This window comes from Notolabrus celidotus, chromosome 18 (genome assembly GCF_009762535.1).
Source record: "Notolabrus celidotus isolate fNotCel1 chromosome 18, fNotCel1.pri, whole genome shotgun sequence".
NCBI classification, from domain to species: Eukaryota; Metazoa; Chordata; class Actinopteri; order Labriformes; family Labridae; genus Notolabrus; species Notolabrus celidotus.
In genome coordinates this window covers 21,571,427-21,578,437 of record NC_048289.1, presented here as the reverse complement: position 1 = coordinate 21,578,437, position 7,011 = coordinate 21,571,427, and positions in this window count along the sequence as shown.

Here is a 7,011-nt window from a genome sequence, read left to right as displayed (position 1 = left end):
TATCTAATTTTTGTCATTTCCTCTAACTCTACAAAATACTAAAAACAGTTGTAGTCTGTAGCTACATACACATGACTAATAAAGTGCAGTTCTTTGTGCACCATGAAAAAAAAAACATTTTATTTGATGCTAAGGCTACTTGTGAGTAGCACAGGAAAAACTGGATAGATTTTCTGTGTTCACTTTGGTTTGTTTTGCCTCTAAGATAAAGTGACAGGAGGCAAAGAACCACTGTACTGAGTAGAAAATAAATCTAAGGGCAGGAGTATCCTGAAGTAAAACCTTTGTCTACTGAGGATTTAGGAAGACCTTGTGTTGCTCTCTGAGATTACAAAAAAAAAATCTAATTGAAAATCCTCCTCTGGATTTTTAACGGATGGCCCTCGGCCCCCACGGCTCACATGGACACGGTCAGTCAAACAAGATCTGTTGCCATACACGCTTGTTAAACCCCTCATCAATCTGCGACATGTTTGTTTCCTACCTGTCCTGCCCTCCTCTTCTCTCTGCTTTGTGTTGAAAAGTCAATTTCCTTACTCACTGATCTAATTCACAGCAAGGATTAATTTGCTCCCCTAATTTGATTTCACAGTAATTTAATAAATCCCCTAAAAAATGACATCAGTGTTTCATTCACCTCTGAGAGAAACCTTAATTAGAAACACTAATGCGTAATCATTCTTTTATTTCCGGCTTAACGTGGCCGGCATGAATAGAATGCAACAAGGGGATGACAGCAGATTTGGGCTTCAGAAAATTAATTTGGTGTCAGCCCGATTACATGTATACCAGAGTATAATTTGTTATTTTTTCTGTTAGCATGAAGCTGGCTTATCTAGCTTGAAGGAGACTGCAATTAACCTCTGGTCTCCTCTCTGCAGCTTGCAGGTCTTGCACAGTGATGTGAGCATTAATGCATGAGATGAATGCATTCCTCTGCAGATGGAAAGTTATCAGATCCCTCAAGGGTAAGTCTCTGAAGGAATGTGATGGAGCTTGCTATTCTTGGAATGCACAACTACATAATATCTCTTAAAATCATCCTGTTTATCAGTCACTTTAAGAGAAGAAAGATGCTTTAAACTTAGCAATCACTTTTGTTGAGATGGTGAGAGTGAAAAGTGGGACCCTGCTGTTTTTGGATGATTGGTTTATAAAAGAGATAACCCTGGAGGCTCAATGTCCTGACAACACAAGCTTAGTCATGACTCTATATCACGCTCTGCTGCCATCTAGTGAAACGCAGCAGTATCAAACACAAAGCTGAACTTACTCCATGAAGACAAAACTGATCTATGACTGCAGCAAAATTTATTTAGTGGTTCCTCCTTGTGGCAGAGCAAGGTCGGTGCTGTTCTTATCTGAATTTCCGTTCACCCTCTATTTACAGCTCATGTCTGGTAGAGGCGCATTTGTAAATTGCATAGCTGGCTTGTCACAGACTTATGAGTTATATCAAAACAATTAAGTTGAGAGGTGACCTGCAGTTTTGACTTTCAGCCAAGAAGCATGTTGGAATATTATATCATATTTTTTTCTTTAGTAATTCAGCAAGACTAAACAAGATTTCATTTCATCAGTTTGGTCCAACAATAAGCACAAAAAGAATCTGACGTTTTACACAAAGAGGGGCTGCTAATGCTGAACTAGTGTTCCTGTCTTTATGGGCAGTAAGATGGAAAGTAAAGGTTAGCCTCCTGTTAAACGTCCCCAGTCTGCCTAAAGGGTCCGGCACAGAACTCCATTTAACCTCTGCAGTGTTTCGGGAGCGCTTGTCCTGCTTCTGCAGCTGCAATGACGCCACTTCACTCCTTGTCGAGATTAATAGCAGGCACACATGGGGGCCATTAATGTTGAAAAGCCACTGCTCCACCTCTTCCTCAGTGCTACCCTGGGAGCCACAGTCTCCATAATGGCATCACTCTTTGAATTAATGGTGCTAACTGGCCTGGATAAAAAAAACATGATTTTAATTATAGAGCCTTGGTGATACCAGAGAGGGACGCTGAATGAGGGAGGCAGGGAAACCTTTTGTGCTGTAGAGTTGAGCTAATTCTTTGTGGCTAGTTGCCTGGATATTACAGGATTAATATTTCAGCGATTCATGATAGAGTTCTAATGTTTACTAAATCATTCTTTATGACTTATGATGTGACTTTTGCTGTTCGTCTGAACTGTTAGTTTCAGGTATCTGGTATTCAAATGTTGTTGTTCATAATAAACAATATAAAGAATGCTCACTGAAATAATCTAACATTTCATTTATCTAAAATCTACTTGTGTCTCGTTGATAAGGTGAGTCTTTTTGACATTTTTATACATTATATTTATACTGTCACCTGATTGGATACTCAGAAATGCCATCTTTAAAAAAAAAAAAAAAGATGTCACTTTTCAAGTTTTCAGATATAAAACAACATTCTCGGTGTGGATAAATCAAACTTATGAACATCAACAATTTTTTAAATGTCTAAAATTATATATTTTTTCTTGATAATTGCATTATTAATATACAAAATGTCTTGCCACAATGTTTGATTGGTATTAAGATTGCTTTGTGTATACCTACCTTGATTACTAAGTGTCAGTATTTTCTGCTCTTTCAGCTTAGATATGACGTTATATAACTAATTTGAATCAAAAATGTGACATAAAATTACCTTATTTTTAGTTGAATTTAAATTTATCTTACCTTATTTGGTCTGTCTGTTTTGTTTTTTGTTTTGTTTTTTGCCTTATGTAAGTAATGTTAGGTTCGTGTAGGAGGGGCTTTGGGTCATGGTCATGAAAAGGCCAGTAAAATTGTTGTATTGTGTTGTATTGAAGTACTGCCATTGGTGCACACACTCTTTATATCTACTTTTTTACACTCTCAATGATTACATGCACTATAATTACAAAATCAATAAAAATAATTGTGAAAGGAAAAAAAAAAAGTGACATAAAGCGACGTTACCAACACATGCCAGGATGAAGCACCCAGGAATTCATAGTTTTTAAGCATCACAATTTAACATTTACAACATTTGAACACTTTGAAAGTCCACACCTCTCTGTTTTGGTTTCTTTGGTGTCTTGTATTATTGTTCTTCCTTTTTCCTTTTTTATCTCTTTCACTGTCTTGCAGCAGTTTGTTAGACTATACCAACTGCAGACTCTCTCTATAGGCTCCGGATGTCCATCTGCCTGTTCTGTAACAGTATCCAAGCTGAGTTAGAAAACAAAGTCAGCACCAGTAAATGTCGGAAACCAGCTGTCAGCAGCAGTAGAGGAGCTTTTAAAGCAGTAGGCAGAATGTAAGTAAACATACACAGATAGTGTTTTTAAGTGTTTCGATGGAGTTTAAATGAATGGCCGGCTGGCTGTTGTTTTTGTGCAGCTTACGGTGGAAATGTGAGTCAACCTTTGAGGCTAAAGAAAAAAGCCATTTTCTATATTTTTGTATTTGGGTGTCAATATTTGTTGTGGATGTTACTTTTGTATTGTCCAGCTGTTATTCTGATCACTTTTAAACCAATAAAATCATATTCAAATCAATAGTGAGCAGGTGTTTATGTGGATTAGAATCCTGACAGGGTGGGCAGGGCCCCGACAGTCAGGATTCTAATCCGCCTTATCACCTGCTCACTATACACTATCCCTATGTATCTTTCTTTGGGTTTTGTTAAAGAGATACCAACCTATCACGCTCAATAGTCAGGCTCCAGTCTACATTAGGGAGCTGCTGAAGCCTTATAACTCCAGCAGGACTCTGAGGTCCTCTGATCAGGATTTATTGGTTGTGCCTCGTACCAGGTTAAAAACTAAAGGAGACTGTGCTTTCCAGGTTGTTGGTCCTAAACTCTGGAACAGTCTCCCTCTGGAACTGAGAACTGTGGACACTGTTGACAGGTTCAAAAAGCAGTTGAAGACCTATCTGATTAGACTTGCCTTTTAACTATTTGTATTCTTAATTTTGATGCTTTAACTTATTTTAATAACATATATTTTATTGTTGGTGTGCATTAGTCTCTATTTATTCTCTATTTTATTCTACTTTTTTTATTGGTACTGTTTTTATTATTATCATTATTATTATTTAGTACTGTGTTTATTATTATCATTATTATTATTTTCCCCTAATATGTCTTGCCATTGTTTTACTTATGCTTCTTTCTTGTTTTTCAATCGCTGTAAAGCACTTTGTGTTGCATTTGATTTGTATGAAATGTGCTAAATAAATAAAGCTTCATTGAATTAATGATTTGTTTAATCTGTCTGTTTTTATGTCATGTTTTTGTATGTATTTGCAATCACTGTTTTGCCTTTTAATGTGTTTCTATTGTTGTTGTAAAGCACCTTGTGACCTCTGTTCTTGAGAGGTGCTCAATAAATAAATCTTACTTACTTACTTATTTACTATAAAACCCATCTATGCCTTAAAATACAACCAAGCAGTGAACAAAAGTAAAATATTGCTGTAATTTCTGAAAAATTATTTAGTATTTAGAACAATGATGCGCTTAAATGGGAACAATTTTTTGTTGGAATCGTACATTCATGTGCAAAAACTAAATTTGAGATACTTATCAGAAACTGTCAGCTTTATTGTCCAGGTATGTGAGCACATACAAAGAATTTGACTCCAATAAACTTTTCTCTCTCTGTACAACATTTACCATGAACTTTAAAATAATATGTACAAGTCAACATAAGATATTTAACATTTAACGTATCTATACAGTGTTGCATTAGACAACAGTGCAATGTTGAGGAGTGCAAATGATGCTGAATGATAGAAAATAAATATATATAGATGTATGAGAGTGATTCATTTACATTAGCTAGATGTTTTACAGTGTTAACATTTACAAGAGTGTGTAAAGGTGCATGTCAGGTGGACGGATGATATTTAGATGATAAGAATGTGTGATACTGAGTAATTGTATTTATAATATAATAATATTATACAGACTGTCACAGTGAGTGTTTAATTCAAAATATTTAGCATAGCTGCCAGGAGGACAATATCAAAAATAGTTTGGGCAGAAAAAGACTGTTAGGCTATAATTATTAGAATCTCTGTGATGTATTGGAAACAACCTTACCCTAATGCACTTCCTCACTGAGGCTTGAGAACACAAAATCTGAAGCATTTCAGGAGAGTGGTTAAGCATATATTTTCCCATTCGTACGAGTACCTTCTACTGTCTTTTTATCTGGAAAAACATCCCATATTCGGTTATGTACGTGCTCTAGTTTTACTTTGAAAAGCTGGATCACTCTGGTAGTTATCTTGCAGATGATGAAGTGTCAACATAAGAAGTATGACAGGATGGACAAACAGTGTAGATCTTTAGGTTCTTCTTTGACACATTACTGTTCCACTGTACAAAAGCAGACAGTTAGTGCCTAGTGAGTCCTGCAGAGGGCAGAGGAGACAGTCAGTCTATTGAGCATCCATTTCACCTGAAACCCAAGACGCACCTCTTAAAGAGAGTCACTTGCAATCAGAAAGCCTCCATTTAATTACAACACACAGGAAATTACCGAGTGAATGGGTCAGGCGCTGATAAGAGGCTGAGCCCCCGGGGATGACAGCTCCTGAAACCCGAGCTCACCCGATCTCAAAGCCGACTTATCACAAAGGCCGAGTCTGGAAGCCTGACGATCTGATTGTACTGTCATCCAGATTCATAATTAATATATTTATCAAATTAATCGCTGAAAAGAGCCCCGGCCTCCTGAACAGTAGGCAGATTCATTTGCCACTGGCTCAGCTTACCGCTAATAACAGTGTTGTCAGTGAAATGGGCCCCGATGCCCCAGACCTCATGACAGACAAATTGCTCATCTGTGTAGAGATGATATGGGGAATCTAGAGAGTGAAAGAAAGAAAAAATGTCATTGTTTAGTGACAACCACAAATGCACCCTTGTTTTCAGATTGTGAGTGGAGACATGAAAGAGACTATTCTGTTGGGGAAGAGCTTAACATACCTGTTGTTATACCTCTGCTTTTACAAATCACTCATCAAAGGGGATGTCTCTTTGGCTGCCACATATTGATCAAGTGAGGAGGATTCTTCACAGTATTTCAGCACCGAACTCAAGATGAAAAGTTTTAACTCTCAAGAGACACTTCAACTCTCACCAAGGCAACAAAATCTAGAAAAAAGTAGAATCTAAAAATGTTTCCTGCCCTGTTGCTGGTTTCTTTTAGCCTGGTGTCCCGTGTGATTCTGAGGTACCAGACTGATCAATCCATACAAAGACATCTCCAGTTAGTTTATTAATGGTATTGGATCAATATGTTGATTGGCTGTATCAGAAACCTAATTCATAATTTTAATTTTTTTTGCTTTAATCAATGCTATTTATCTACCTATATGCCTGTCTGTAGAGTATCTTAAATTTAATTAAAGTATTTTAAAAAACTTGTGTTTGAATCTCATGCAGTCTTTACTTATCTAAAAAACTATGTGTTTTTTTTACTTCCTGCAAAGTAGAGGTATTGGAGATACAAGGTTTAATACCACCTTATACCTATCACTTATTTTAACTCACCCTGTCCCATTAAAGTTATTAACCAGCTCCCTAGGTTCCTCTGAGTTGCTGCCATAGACGCTATGGACGTGCCAGAGTAAAATGTCATTGTGTTTTGTGAAATGTTGTTGTGTTTCGCCCTTTAGGGCCACCGTACAAACCACTTTGTAAACCTATTTTTTAAAGGTGCTATTTAAATAAATGAATTATTATTATTAATTAACTGTAACATCTGATGCACAGTGATACATGTAGTAAAAAGCCACAGTGCTAATAAATACCTCTTAACCAATCAGATTGCAGCCATCCAGAGCTAACTGTTGTATAATTATTTTGAATAACTGACCAAGAACTAAGATTTCTTTTAGCCACAATTATCATTTTGAGTCACGTAATTAAAAATATTCCTTTCCATAGCTGCGGATTAAAAAAGGTAAAAAGAATCTCACTTGTGGTGTATTGGCGTTGTTGTTGAGAGCTGAGTGGC